The 15,519-nt window shown below is 44.7% G+C and overlaps 1 long non-coding RNA gene and 2 pseudogenes across 1 annotated transcript in view; 1 reads left to right on the forward strand and 2 right to left on the reverse strand.

Moving 5' to 3' along the window:
• Positions 1–2,326, reverse strand: part of LOC116539995 — a 10,682-nt pseudogene extending 8,356 nt beyond the window's left edge.
• LOC116539997 overlaps positions 1–13,916 on the reverse strand; it is a 19,251-nt pseudogene extending 5,335 nt beyond the window's left edge.
• A 255-nt stretch (positions 13,917–14,171) lies between these two features.
• LOC116539987 overlaps positions 14,172–15,519 on the forward strand; it is a 17,876-nt gene continuing 16,528 nt past the window's right edge. The window contains exon 1 of the long non-coding RNA XR_004264253.1: positions 14,172–14,259. This is a non-coding gene — a long non-coding RNA (uncharacterized LOC116539987). The remainder of the gene's footprint in view (positions 14,260–15,519) is intronic.

A 15,519-nucleotide genomic window follows, 5' to 3' on the forward strand; every position in this document is an offset into this window, starting at 1 on the left:
TGTTGGTCAAGCTGATCTGAACTCCCGACCTGGGTGATTTGCCCGCCTGGGCCTTCCAAAGTGCTGGGATTGTAGTCATGAGCTACCTTGGCTGGCCGAGATTTATGTATTTTAAAGCAGTGTCCGTAGTTTCCCAGTAACTAAGTCTGTGATGGATAAGCAGATACAGAAATTCTCAGGAATTCCATAATGGTGAATGTTGTGTAGCTAAGGTATTGTCAGAGGAAATAATCTAAAGGTTTTGTGAATTCATGTAACCTTTGGGCTTGTCACTTTAAGGTAATTCCTGCATTAGTAGGAAGATCATAGGGAAAATTATCTCAGTTGAGTGATATAACTTTGTCACCAGGCAGCAATCTAGTTTAATCAGGTAGAAATGAACTTTCTGCTTCATCAATATTTGCTTCTATGAAGGCTAGTTTTCCCACTTAGGTCATGAGAAGAATTGGTAGAGTCATTATAGAGTTGCCAAACCTGTTAACAAAAATAATGGCAAATCTGCATTTTTCTCTTTAACCATACTATAAAGTTGTAATAAGGTATACGCTGAGCATCGTGGCTCGTGCCTGTAATCCCAGCACTTTAGGAGGCCGAGGCAGGCAGATTCTATGAGTCCAGGGGTTGGAGACCAGCATGCGGAATATGGCAAAACCATGTCTCTATGAAAAATAGCCAGGTATGGTGGCATGTATCTTAGTCCTAGCTACTTGGAAGGCTGAGGTGGGAGGATTGCTTGAGCTTGGGAGGCAGAAGTTGTAGTGAGCCAAGATGGCAATGCTGCAATCTACCCTGGGTGACAGAGTGAGACCCTGGCTCAAAAAAAATAACGATGTAAATGACATCCAATAAAAGATGCATATTTAAGTTGTGATATATATATATATATATAAGTCTTGAATTTTCTACCTTTTTTTTTTTTTTTTTGAGACAGAGTCTTGCTGTGTCACCTAGGCTGGAGTACAGTGGTGTGATCACAGCTCACTGCAACCTCCACCTCCAAGGTTCAAGCAGTTCTCCTGTCTCAGCCTCCTGAGTAGCTGGGACTATAGGTGCATGCCACCATGTCTAGCTGATTTTTGTATTTTTAGTAGAGATGGCGTTTCACCATATTGGTTAGACTGGTCTCGGACTCCTGACCTCAGGTCATCCACCAGCCTCAGCCTCCCAAAGTGCTGGGATTACAGGCGTGAGCCACTGTGCCTGGCCTTGAATTTTCTCATAACCCCGTGAAACCATCAGATTCACAATGATGAACTTCTCTGTCACCTTTGTGTTTACCTGGAGTCTTTATAAAGATTTTTCTCTCTGCTCTCTAGACAACCATTGATTTACTTTTCTGTATAATAGAGTACTTTACATTTTCTGGAGTTTTCTGACTGCTGTAATAAAGTGTTTCCTCTTATAATCCATGGGTGCTCTCCTGCTTCATGCTTATTTTGATATCAGTAGAGACATATGAGTTGTTTATTCTTTTTATATTGCTGAGAAGTATAGTCTACCATGAAATGTCATGTATTCATTCATTCGTCCATTTATGGATATTTGAATTGATGCTTGCTTTCTTAACACTTGACAACGTTGGAGTGGCATGATTTTGGCTCACTGCAACCTCTACCTCCCAGGTTCAAGCGATTTTCCCACCTCAGCCTCCCAAGTAGCTGTGATTAGATGCGTGAGCCACCATGCCCAGCTGTTTCTGTATTTTTAGTAGAGACGGGGTTTTGCCATGTTACCAGGCTCATCTCAAACTGCTGGCCTCAAGTGATCCACCTGCCTTGGCCTCCCAAAGTGCAGGGTTACAGGCATGAGCCACTGCGTCTGTAATAGATTCTGAGGCCAGACGGGTGGTGGCTCACACCTCTAATCCCAGCACTTTTGGAGGCCAAGGTGGGCGGATATCTTGTGGTCAGGAGTTTAAGACCAGCCTGTCCAACATGGCGAAACCCTATCTCTACTAAAAATGTAAAAATTAGCCAGTCCTGGTGGCATGTGCCTGTAATCCTACCTACTTGGGAGGCTGAGGCAGGAGAATCACTTTAACCCAGGAGGTGGATGTTGAAGTAAGCTGAGATCGCACCACTGCACTCCAGCCTGGGCGACAGAGTGAGACTCTGTCTCAAAAAAATAAATAAATGAATAAAACCATTTATTGTGAAGATAATCCTAGCTCCCAGTGTGAGGATATTCCTGCAGTCACTGGAAAATAATAATCACTTTCTTGTAAGTAGATGAAATTTTGCAGCCCAGATGCCTTGTTTATGTTACTCAGATGGCCTTTTTTACCTGTGCTGTAATTATGAAAGTTGTAGCCACTGATGTGTACCATAGTGACATCGATTAAGTTGCTCTTCCTTTGAGATAGATGTCAGTGTGATAAAAGAAATTGAGTATACCTTAGCATGTGGATTAAGAAACGTAAGATATATTGCCTTGTAAGATATATTGCCGAGTTGAAATGAGGAAACTGAGGCCAGTATATAAAAATGAAAAATCCAATTTATTCCGCAATTTATTCAGCTCCCGGGCAAGGTTCTATGGTCGGGATGGGGCCAGAGAAGTCGTGCTTAACTTCTCAAGGCAAGGGGTTTTATGGGGGGTCAGAGGCGATTGATTGGATATTGGGGAAGCAAAGCATAGGCAATTTCATTGGTTGTAGGGAGACAAGGCCCAGACGGGGCGAGCCGCTATAGGTAAGGAGGCGAGACTTATTGAGGGGTGGGCTGGCCAAGGATGTATGGGGAGGGCTGCCATTGGGTAAAGCTTGGCGGGATTTCTTAAATTTTGCGGGTTCAAATGTATAGTTTAGTGCTGAGAGTGCATAGATCAGTGCTGCGGTTCAAATGCATAGCTTAGTGCTGAGTGTATAGTTTAGTGCTGAATATAGACCTGGGAGCAGAATGCAGAAGTGAGTGAGGGGAGCCCATATGGAGAAGCCAGATGCTGAGTAAGGTGTCCTGATAAACTGTTATCAGGCATGGAGAGGGGTGGGTGTTGTCCATCCGGGTCCCAGCAAGGCTATCGACCTTACAGTACTGACATAGTGATCCTCATAGTGACCTACATTAGCAATTATTTTTTGAGCACTGGTCTTGACCTTGCTCATGGTGCAGCAGGATCTGGTTGAAACAGGATGCATTAAAGAAACCTGCTGAAAACAGTAAAACTAAGGTGGCAGTGAACATGGCCTCCAGTTGCCCTCATTGCTCTTTATATGCTCATTATAATGCATAAGCATGCTAAAAGACACTTCCACCATCACCATGGCAGTTTACAAATGTGTGGCAATGCCCAGAAGCTTCATGTAGTTTAAAAGAGAAGGAACCCCTGGTTCTGGGAACTCCCTAGCCTTTTTCTGTAGAATTCATGAATAACCCACCTCTTATTTAGCACAGAAATAGGGAGTTGCTATAACTATAGCTAGCCGCGGGTGCTGCTTTGTCTGAGGAGCAGCCATTTTCCTGTCCACTATTGCTCTAATGCTGCTTTGCTTTCACTTTACACTGTTGGCTTGCTCTTGAATTACTTCTTTCATGAAGCCAAGAACCCTCCTGGATTGAACCCCAATTTTGGGGTTTGCTGGCATTAGTTGAGCAATTTTCTGTGGGAACCAGGGGCCAAAAGCCAGCTTCACTACCTGCTTCAGGGTGTACCAACGTCTGTCTTTTTCCCTGTCATTCCATCTTTGTTATCTATCTATCTATCTATCATTTATTTATTTATTTTTTGAGACGGAGTTTTGCTCTTGTTACCCAGGCTGGAGTGCAATGGTGCGATCTTGGCTCACCGCAACCTCCGCCTCTTGGGTTCAAGTGCTTCTCCTTTCTCAGCCTCCTGAGTAGCTGGGATTATAGGCATGAGCCACCGCACCCAGCCTTCATTTTGATTTTTTGTGGGTATATAGTAGTGTATATATTTGCAGGTTACATGAGATATTTTGATGGAGGCTTGCGATTTGTAATAATTGTAAGGTTAGCCGAGAGAAAGAATAGACCCAAAGTCAGGCAAGCAAGTTTTATTAACCTGCCGGGCTGCCCCATAATAATCAGAGGAGGCAGCGCCAAGCTTAAAAAACGAGGGGTTTATATGGCATGAGAGGGGCATAAGTAAGTTTCAGGACTGAGGTAATCCATCAGCTTGTAATAGACGTAGAGATAGTTCGTCAGGTTGTGACTTAAGTTATCCTGTGACTTACCTGGCAGCAGTTTAAAAAAAAAAGATAGGATTTTACAGGTATAAGTCAAACGGGAATTTACAAGTATGGATAACATTTGTTTTGCCTGCCCTCCCCCCTCAGCCGAGCTTTCCTGATGGCTGTAATCAGGCTTTGCTTAATCGTACCACATCTGGCAGCCTTGATGAGGCATCTGTATAGGGGTTCAGACATCCAGCTGCAGAGCAAGCAGAGTGGGGGTAAGGGATCTGCTTGCTTGGAGGAGGTTTTCTGACGCAGCTTGTTTCTAACATTCCAGTCTCTTTTTTTTTTTTTTTTTTTTTTGAGACGGAGTTTCTCTCTTGTTACCCAGGCTGGAGTGCAATGGCACGATGTCGGCTCAGCGCAGCCTTCGCCTCCTGGGTTCAGGCAATTCTGCCTCAACCTCCTAAGTAGCTGGGATTACAGGCACGCGCCACCATGCCCAGCTAATGTTTTGTGTTTTTAGTAGAGACGGGGTTTCACCGTGTTGACCAGGATGGTCTCGATCTCTTGACCTTGTGATCCACCCTCCTCGGCCTCCCAAAGTGCTGGGATTACAGGCGTGAGCCACCGCGCCCGGCTCCAGCCTCTTAATAGGCATTAGAGGAGGGACGCCGTTGTTATCTGGCTGCTTTTTGCTGGTTAGGGGCGACTTTGGGGAGAGGCTAGATTGTAGGGATTGTCATTCCTGGAACTGTCATTCTTGGAGCAGCATCATATCTTGTATTGTTTCTTGGGTGAAAGCTTTAATACGGTCTTGTAAAAACTGGGTGAGGAGTCCTAAGAGGCAGCGGCCAAATGCTGGAAGGATAGAAAGGAGATCCAGCTGGTGGGAGGAGCCATGGTGCCAAACTCCAAAGATTAGCCCAGGAATCTGAGAGGCGCGCCTGATTTCAGAAGCTTTTTCATTTAACCATCGAGCAGCATCTTGTACTAGTCCCGACTGGTTAGTATAGAAACAGCATTCTTCCCCTAAAAGTACACAGTCCTCCTTTCTCGGCAGTGAGCAAGTCTAAACCTCCATGGTTTTGGAGTGTAACTGCTGCTAGAGAGTCTATCTGGGATTGAAGAGTAAGAATGGATTCTGCCATGTCTTGTAGTTTGAGAGGTGTTTGGAGGAGGTGTGATAGTAGTATGGGGAGGCAGACAGCCCTGCTATTCCTGTTCCTGTGGCTGCAGTAAATCCAAGGCTGCAAGGCTTAGCGCTGGTGGACTTGAGCTTTGATGGGGACTGGTAAGCTTTGGTTCCCTGGGGCAATGTCTATTTTGGGGCTTAGAAAGACTAGGGTGCGGGTGCCAGTCCAATTAGTGGGGAGGCATAGGTAAGTTGAGGTCCCGCACATGAAAAATACGCCTTGGCTGGGCAGACAGAACTGGTTGTGTGTGTTGAAATGGTGTGTGAGTTTATCGCTTTCCTTTTCCGGGCAGCCCCAGTGAGCGGCTGAAAAGGGATTAATGGGGAAAGGTGAGTGGCTCCATGTGTTTTGTTTTCCCTTTGGAGAGATTCCACTCTTCTGAATGGATTAAGAAGAGTGGTTAAATGTGGGTATAAGGAGGCATTCTTCAGAGGTGGGGGCTGCACTGCAAGGGGGTCCGCGGGTGTACAGTCATGCAAGGGGTATGCCTCCCATTGCAAAATCCTGATTGTTAAGTAGAAAGTTACTAATGGCTCCAGAGGGTCCTGAAAAGTAAACAGGCAAACTAAATGGAGGAGCTTGGAAGACTTGAACGTTTTTGTTTTTGTTTTTGAGATGGAGTCTTGCTCTATCGCCAGGCTGGAATGCAGCGGCGCCATCTCGGCTCACTGCAGCCTCCGCCTCCTGAGTTCAAGCGACTCTTCTGCCTTAGCCTCCCAAGTAGCTGGAACCACAGGCGTGCACCACCACGCCTGGCTAATTTTTGTGTTTTTAGTAGAGACTGGGTTTCACCATGTTGGCCAGGGTGGTCTCGATCTCTTCACCTCGTCATCCGCCCACCTCGGCCTCCCACAGTGCTGGGATTACAGGCGTGAGCCACTGAGCCACTGTGCCTGGCCGACTTGAAAGTTTTGATGGTTGGGGCCTGAAGCTGTAAGGTATAATTGCATTGATGGGGCAGTAGGTGCTCCAGAGGTAGGCCTGAAGACATATTGTATTGAAAGCAAATTGGGGCTTGGAGAGTTAAATCCGTGTTCATGGTTATGTGGCTGTGTATGGGTTTGTTGTTATTGTCTGTATATGGGGTGAGATTGGAAATACAGGAATGCAGAAGTTGTATTGCCCGTCCTGTCCAGGTATTTGTGGTTGTTTCAGGGATGGGAGACCTGGCTAATGACTGCATGTGTAAGGTGTTGGAGAGGCTTTTACTCTCATATTGGGGATGATAGGTTAAATTGGTAGAAACCCAGGTTTTTGCAGGGACAGGAGTGGCAGTATACGTAGTAGCTGACAGGGAGAGGCATAGCCAGCAGTGTTTTGCTAGGGTCAGGTTGGAGTGGTTCTGCAGAGCATCGGTGAAGCCGAGGGTTTTGTAGAGGCAGTTATGGATGATAGGAAGTGGTGGTGTGGTGGAGTGGTGGAGTAGGAGGGATAGATAGGCAAAGTGAGTAAAAAGGTACATAGCTGCGTTTCATATGTGGTTAAGTCACACACTGTGCGTTGGAAAAGTAGGTCATTTATCCACACTAATAGAAAGTCAAGTGTGGGAGCTTGGGGGTGGAACCAAGAGATATCTTGGCAGACAGAGTGGAGGAAGAGGGTGAAGTTGCTGTATAGGCAGGGAAAGGGCTTTTAAGTTTCTTTAGGGGTTTGGGGAGTACTTACGACTTTTAAGAGGAGGGAGAAGGTGGGTTGTCCTCAGGAACAGGCATGAGGTGGAGTTTGGTTGGGCTGAGAAGAGTACTGGTGGGTCAGTGGGCACTTCAGGAGCTTGTTTTAATCTAGAAAGATGGCACCAGGAGATATGTCCTGAGAGTTTAGCTGCGGTGGGAGTTGTAAGAAGAACTTGAAAAGGACCTTCCCACTTTGGTTTAAGGCTTGCTGGCATAAGAGTTTTTAGGAAGACATGTTCTGGTAAGAGGGTTCAGTTGGTGGGGCTCTCATGGGAGGGCCTGGCCTGCTTGTTCATGGAGGAGATGATGGGTGAGAGAAAGTGTTGGGAGGTATTCTCCTAGCTGAGAGTTAGAAGGGGTCCTGTTTTGTAAGAGGAAACGGCGTCCATACATTAAGTAAAATCGGCTGTGAGGAAGGAGAGTGCTTTTGGGTTGGCTCTGATGTGGGCTAGGGCTATGGGCAGGAGGGAGATCCAGGGTTTCTGGATTTCAAGAGTCAGTTTGGTTAACTGAATTTAAAGGATCCCATTACCCCTTTCAACTTTTCTTGATGACTGGGATTGGTATGGGATATGGAGGCGCCACTGGACACTGAGGGACTGAGAGACTTGTTGGGTGATTTAGCATGTCTGGGAGCCTTGATGTGGTGCCTGGATAGGAGTTCAGAAATGCAGCTATGGAGCAATCAGAGTAGGGGCAGGGGTCAGCTTGGGCAGAGGGGGTTTTCTGAGGCAGCTTGTCCGTAATAATGCTTGAGGTCTTCATCACCAGAAGCATTTATCCTTTGTGTTATAAACAATCCAATTATACTGTATTAGTTATTTTTAAATGTATGATTAAGTTACTTTGACTATAGCTACCCTGTTATGCTAGCAAATGCTAGGTCTTATTCATTTGGTCTAACTATTTTGTACCCATCCTGTCATTATGTCTTATGGAGAATATTCTTTCGGTTCCAGCAAAACAATGAAACTCACAAAACTGACTGTAGTGATTCAGGCCACATGAATTTAAACAGCAGTCCATACTTAAGATTCTCAGCTCTGAGTGCACACATTGTAATTCTGAATGATGCCAGTGATATTGCCACTTAATAAGTAAACTTTAGGAGCATCTCAAATAGTATTTTTATTCTTGGGTGCAAGAGGAGCTTCCTAGCATCTGATGTGATACCTATTTGTTACTTTTATAAAGAATCAATAGCCTTCTTTCCTTGAGGTGTGAGCAGGGCTTTCCAGCAGCCCTCAGAGTGTCACATGGTCTGCATTCTGCTTGCTGTTGGTGGATACCACCATTGTTGGCTGACAGCTCTGGGAAGTACTTTACCCAGAAGGTGCTGGTTGCAAGGCCGAGGATGAGGGATTTCTGGGCATGCTTGTCAGGTGAGGGACTACTGGGTTGGGAACAAGAAGGCACAGGAGTAGTCGTTTCTGCTCCTAAGAGGCAGGTTTGAGGCTCATAGGCACTGCCTGGGGTGATGGCTGCTCTACCCACAGTTGATGGCAGCAGGAACCTGGCTCGGGTAAATGCTGTGTATTACAGGCTTTACCCCAGGTAGAGTGATACAGGTAGAGGAACCAGCAGGTTCAGAGGCTTGGAGGTGCATCTGAGCCATGAACGTTTCAGAATCTGGTGACCGTCATTATCACATAAGTACAGAAATTTTAGACCAGCTTGGGCAACATGATGAGACCCTGTCTCTCAAAAAAAAAAAAAAAAAAGCCCTAGTGAAAGCTGAACATGACCCAGAGTTCACCTGTACGGGTTGTCTTAGGGGTTGTGCCTTCAATCTGAATGTCCTGGGATGTATAGAGGGTTGTGAACAGAAGAGGATCATGTCCTTGGTAGGACTTTAGAGGTTTCCAGAAGCCTCTCAGAGAACAGAGTGGAATGAGGACGATGAGGACTGAGGCACTGAGAAGTGGAGTCTCCATTCATGGTCACAGGTGGTAAGAAGGAGTACTGAGAATCGAAATCCATTGATCAGCCCAAGGCCCCTGGGTGTATGGTTGTGTAGGGATCAATGGAGCTTTTATCAGCTGGAGGTCGTCACAGTTGGCTTCTTATTCTCATGGGTGCTGAAGACTGAAAATGCTTGTGGTGCCAACATGGGGAAAGAGAAAATGTCCCAGTCTCTCACTGAACCTGACATTAACTGTATGTTGTCTGAGATTGGGGTGTCTTGAGTGTTGACTTGATGTTTTCCCAGTTCTTCGGAGTGGGGAACCTGTGGATACACCAAGCTCAGAGTCCTGAGTGTCAGTTAAGGATTAATAGAAGTGTTCTTATTTCTGGCAACCAATGGAAACAGGTTTCTATTTTAAGAATTTGACTGGGCGCGGTGGCTCAAGCCTGTAATCCCAGCACTTTGGGAGGCCGAGGCGGGTGGATCACGAGGTCAAGAGATCGAGACCATCCTGGTCAACATGGTGAAACCCCGTCTCTACTAAAAATACAAAACATTAGCTGGGCATGGTGGTGCGTGCCTGTAATCCCAGCTACTCAGGAGGCTGAGGCAGGAGAATTGCCTGAACCCGGGAGGCGGAGGTTGCGGTGAGCCGATATCGCGCCATTGCACTCCAGCCTGGGTAACATGAGTGAAACTCCGTCTCAAAAAAAAAAAAAAAAAGAATTTATATCAATTTGCGCAAATGCTTTGAGGTGTGACTGAGCTTGGAACTATGTACCGCAGGCATCCATTCTTTCTAATAGGAACAAAAAGCCAGGGGTGAAGATTTAGGCTTGTAATGTGGTTGCCTGCAAAACTAGGCATCTGTTATGGAGTTGCTAGGATGCTTGGATGGGAAAGAGGTGGTGTAACTCAGGTCTTCACAGGATCTATCTGGTTGCACACTGGAGAACAGACTCCTGGGTTAATTAGGAGGCAGGTAGCTTGGGGGGAGTTTGCTGGCATAATTCAGATGAGTTGATGGACCAAGTGAGTGCTGAGATGGGAGAAAAGGCAGCATTCTGGGTATATTTTAAACAAAGGAGCAAGTAGATCTTTGCATATTTTAGGTAAGGCAGTGACAGAGGGAAGCGTCAGTAATGATCTTAAGTTTTTTTTGTTGTTGTTGTTGGTTGTTTATTTTGAGACAGAGTTACGCTCTTGTTGCCCAGGCTGGAGTGCAATGGTGTGATCTTGGCTCACTGCAAGCTCTGCCTCCCAGGTTCAAGCGATTCTCCTGCCTGAGCCTCCCGAGTAGCTGGGATTACAGGCGCTTGCCACCATGCCTGGGTAATTTTTGTATTTTTAGTAGAAATGGGATTTCACCGTGTTGACCAGGCTGGTCTTGAACACCTGGCCTTGTGTTCTGCCTACCTCAGCCTCCCAAAGTGCTGGGATTATAGGCGTGAGCCCCTGGCACCCGGCCGACCCCAGGTTTTCATGGTCCTAGTAACTGCAGGAATTGAAGCTCCAGTAACTGGGATGGGGAAATTGGTGGCAATTTCCGTGGGGACATCAGAAGTTTAGTTTGGGCCCTGTGAATACTCATATGTTTGAGTGAACAGTCAAGGCATTATGTGCGCAGCTGGACACATAGTAGAAGGGAGTCATCAAAAATGATAGTTACTGTGTGAACTAGGGTGGAACTGTGGGTCATACTGAGCAGGGAAAATGCAACCATGGTGGTAATGCTATTAGAACATCAGAAAGAGCTGGGTACAAGATGAGGAGTAGCTTTTTTGGTTGACACTTATTGGGGTTATAGGGCATGACAGTCACAGCTGTAGAAGAAGAGCAAAGGGAAAGGTGTCGGTAGAGGGGGAACTGACCTTCCCAGCCCTCCTAGTAACCACTGGATTTTATTTTTCAGTACGATTCATTTTCAAGACTTCTATCTATTTAAATCTCGAATTTTATTTTCTGCTTTCTTTAATGTTATATAATTTCATGATTTAATCAAGATCAGATTTGAAATTACACTATATTTGTTTACATTTTAAATTTTGTTTATTTTAAAACATTTTATTGGCCAGCTGTGATGGCTCACACCTGTAATCCCAGCAGTTTGGGAGACTGAGGCGGGTGAGTCACCTGAGGTCAGGAGTTTGAGACCAGCCTGACCAACATGGAGAAACCCTGCCTCTACTAAAAATACAAAAATTTTTTTTTTTTTTTTTTTTTTTTTTGAGACGGAGTTTTGCTCTTGTTACCCAGGCTGGAGTGCAATGGCGCGATCTCGGCTCACCGCAACCTCCGTCTCCTGGGTTCAGGCAATTCTCCTGCCTCAGCCTCCCGAGTAGCTGGTACTACAGGCATGCGCCACCATGCCCAGCTAATTTTTGTATTTTTAGTAGAGACGGGGTTTCACCATGTTGACCAGGATGGTCTCGATCTCTTGACCTCATGATCCACCCGCCTCGGCCTCCCAAAGTGCTGGGATTACAAGCGTGAGCCATCACGCCCGGCCATAAAAATACAAAATTAACAGGGTGTGGTAGTACATGCCTGTAGTCCCAGCTACTCGGGAGGCAGTAAATACAGCTACTGTATACAGTTCCCAGGGTTGAAGGTGTCTTAAGCAGTAGAGCCTTTATTGTAACACAAACCAGGGTAATGGGCCACAGGATATCTCAGATTCGTGACTGGTGGGCTAGAAAATTCCATCTTAAGAATGTTGTGAGATACAAAAGATCCCTGAAAAAGGTAGTCCATCTTTTCAAGTCACCAGAAGAGTCATCTGTGCCAAAAATGGGTTAGGTCCATGGCCTAACTCATCAGAGAGAAAGAAATGAGAGTGGAATGAGTGCTGAGGATACTCAAAAACCCCTCTGGTGAATGAAAGAGAAAGTTGCTTCTGTATCATGATGAGGTAGGTGAATGATGAAACTGTAGGGGTGAAATGCTTTTTGCAAGATAACTGCCAGTCACATAAGTCTGGCAAGGGACAGGGGCAGGTTGAAAATTCAATGCAGTTCCCACATACCTGGGATGTATGCAGCTATTTGATGTATGACATTCAATTTAGGTAGACTGCATCCTTATAAGTGGTCTCCTCCAGTGTTATACTGAGCAAGAAAAAATACTGCCTGCACATCTGTGGCATATTCCTCATGTAAATATTCTGGTAACCAATCAGAGAGGGCTGAAGGCTTTCTCACATTCATTGCACTAAAAAGACACTTTTTCAGTGGGAGCACTCCTTATATAAAGAAGCTAGAGCTCTAGCTAAAGAATATTCCCCATTTATCAGACTCAAAGGCCTTGATCCAGAATGAACTCTCTGGCCTTGAAGAAGCAATAAGACTGGGCAAGAGAATTTCCCACATTTGCTTCACTTACAAGGCTTTATTCCAGCGTGAACTGTCTGATGTTGAAGGAGTGAAGAACTGGCGAAATGATTTTCCGCAATCACTGCATTCTTATCGCCTTTCTCCAATATGAACTCTCCTGTGTTTAGCATGGCTAGAAGTTTGAGTATAGAATTTCCCATATATACTACACCTATAAAGCTTTTCTCTAGTATGAACTCTGATTTTGCAAGAGTGAAAAGCTTTGGTGAAATGATTTTCCACACACTCTGCACTCATAAGGCTTTTGTCCAGTATGATATCTCTGATGAACACGAAGTGCAGATTTTTTTTTTTTTTTTTTTTTTTTTTTTTTTTTTTTTTTTGAGACGGAGTTTCTCTCTTGTTACCCAGGCTGGAGTGCAATGGCGCGATCTCGGCTCACTGCAACCTCCGCCTCCTGGGTTCAGGCAATTCTCCTGCCTCAGCCTCCTGAGTAGCTGGGATTACAAAAGTGCAGATTTTTAATTAAATAATTTCCTACATTCACTGCACTCATCAGGCCTTTCTCCAGTGTGAACTCTCAAGTGTTTAATAAGGCTGGAGTTTTCAGCAAAGGATTTCTTACATTCAGTGCACTCATCAGGCCTTTCTCCAGTGTGAACTCTCAGATATCTAATGAGGCTAGAACTTCGGCCAAAGGATTTCCCACACTGCCCACACTAATGCTTTTCTTTGGTATGAACTCACTGATAGTGAATGAGGTTGGACCTTAAGCTAAAGGATTTTTCACATTCACTACATTTATAAGGCTTTTCTCTAGTGTGAAATCTGATAGTGCAAGTGTGCAGAGCTTCAGCGAAATGATTTTCCACACTCAACGCAGTCATTCCACACTCAACACTGGCCTTTCTCCAGTGTGAACTCTCCTGTGTTTAATGAGACTGGATATATAAGCAAAGACTTCCCACCTTCGTTGCATTCATAAGGCTTTGCTCCAGAGTGAACTTTCCTATGGTGGGCGAGACTGGACTTTTCAGCAAAGGCTTTTCCACATTCAGTACACTCATAAGGCCTTTCTTTAGTGTGAAGTGTCTGAGGCTGCAAGAGTGAAGAGCATTGGTGAAATGATTTTCCACACTGACTGCATTCATAAGCTTTTGTCCGGTATGAAATCTCTCATGAATGGGGAGTACAGTGTTTTGGTGAAATAATTTCCCATATTTGCTGCACTCTTAAGGCCTTTCTCCACTGTGAACTCTTTGGTCTTTGTATATATGTATACAAGTGCTCTGCTTAGAAGGTGCCACCTCGTCTTCCTTTCCATACCAACAACCTGAAAGCAAGGAAATGCTGGTGAGGTATGTGTTGACTTTGTTGAGTATTGGTGTTTCTATGAGCCTACCCACAAGAGTATCGGACAAATTAAAAAACTAGTCTATGAAATTATTTGCTCGTATAGGTAGTTGGGTTCAGGTTGAGGTTGGGACTGCTTAGCATTATAACAGATGTAGGAGGCCTCATGATGTCAACAACATGACTAAACATGGCAACAGAGTAAAGAGAGTCTATAATTCCTCCTTCTGAAAACTTGTTTGTGGAGCCTTATTTGCAGATGACATGCGAGTGCTACATAGAAGAGTATGTCCAGGCCCCCCCAACATGACTAGAGCTCAACATCCTTTGGTCATGTTGCAGAATATTCAGGAGTGCACAGAGACCAATGGGTGAAATAGGAGGATTTTATTAAGGTGGCCACTGGCTCAGCAGATTAGTATCCCAAGGCTGAGTGCCTCACAAAGATAGGGCTTGACTTTTTATACATCCAGGATGATGTAGTGTAGCAGGAGCTGCCATGGAAAAGGATTTCTCGGACACTGAATACTGGAGGAAGGAATTTATTTGCAGCTGGTAACTTGGTAGCATATGTGCCTAACAGCCAAGCTCCCCTAACAAAGGGAGGTTCAGCCTTTATATAGGCTTATACTTTAGATGTTTCATGTGGAAGAATTTTAAGTTTATAGTTTTAGGACTTACATGTGAAAAGGTTTCTGTTTACAGTTTTAGGAATTACATATGAAAGGGTTTTGGTTTACAGTTTTAGGACTCACATGTGAAGGTTTCTGGTTTGATCTTGTTTTAAGTAAAAATAGTGCTTTATTTGTAGTGCTTTTTGGAGACGTTTTTTAGGGCTTAGCTTGTTTTTAGGAAGGAGATTTAGGAGAGGCTAGCTGGCCTGCTTTAGATCATGACTTTTTTTTTTTTTTTCCGTTTTTTTTAGATGGAGTTTCGCTCTTGTTACCCAGGCTGGAGTGCAATGGCGCAATCTTGGCTCACCGCAACCTCCGTCTCCTGGGTTCAGGCAATTTTCCTGCCTCAGCCTCCTGAGTAGCTGGGATTACAGGCACGCGCCACCATGCCCAGCTAATTTTTTGTATTTTTAGTAGAGACGAGGTTTCACCATGTTGACCAGGATGGTCTAGATCTCTTGACCTCGTGATCCACCCGCCTCGGCCTCCCAAAGTGCTGGGATTACAGGCTTGAGCCACCGCGACTGGCCCCTGCTTTCTTTTTTATTGAGATGCACAGTGGATGACAGAGGGGGAGGGAATTCTAAATGCCTCGGTCTCCCTTCTTATCCCCCCCTTTGAGACTCTCAGTATTTTATAATATTAGTGAGAGGTTTTACTTTTATTTTTACTTTTTAGATTTTCTGAAGAAACTGACAATGTTTTATATAATATACTTGTGATGTTATTTTTTGGCTAACTACAGTAGTAATGAAGCTTCTAATTATTTGAAGAAACGGGGAGTAGACAAGGGAGCAACAAACAAACACATTATTATTATAACACTTATGATGAGGGTTTTGAATTTTTCTAAGGATGAGAACTAACCTTTAAGGACTTAGGGTTAAATCCATGCTACACCTGTACAGGTGTGTGTGCTAGTTTGGTCATGTTTTGCACAATACTTTTTACTGCTTGCCCTTAGTCATTTATGTGCAGGCAGCAGTTGGTTAGATTGAATTTTTCACAGACTCCTTTTTTGGCTGCTAGCAAATAATCTAGGGCCAGCTGGTTCTGATAAATTGCGTTTTTTATTTGAGTTTTTTGTCGGGCTAAGAGGGACAGAGTTTTGCCCGTTTTATTAGTGAGTATTTCCAAAACACCTTGCAACCGGATGATCCGGTTGAGCATGTAAATAGGGTCTGGTATCCTTATGAGCTTTCCTTTGCACTTGTGGCTGGCCTATAATACTTTTTTTTTTTTTTTTTTTTTTT

Source organism: Sapajus apella, unplaced genomic scaffold, assembly GCF_009761245.1.
Source record: "Sapajus apella isolate SASKATOON/1434 unplaced genomic scaffold, GSC_monkey_1.0 scaffold135, whole genome shotgun sequence".
NCBI classification, from domain to species: Eukaryota; Metazoa; Chordata; class Mammalia; order Primates; family Cebidae; genus Sapajus; species Sapajus apella.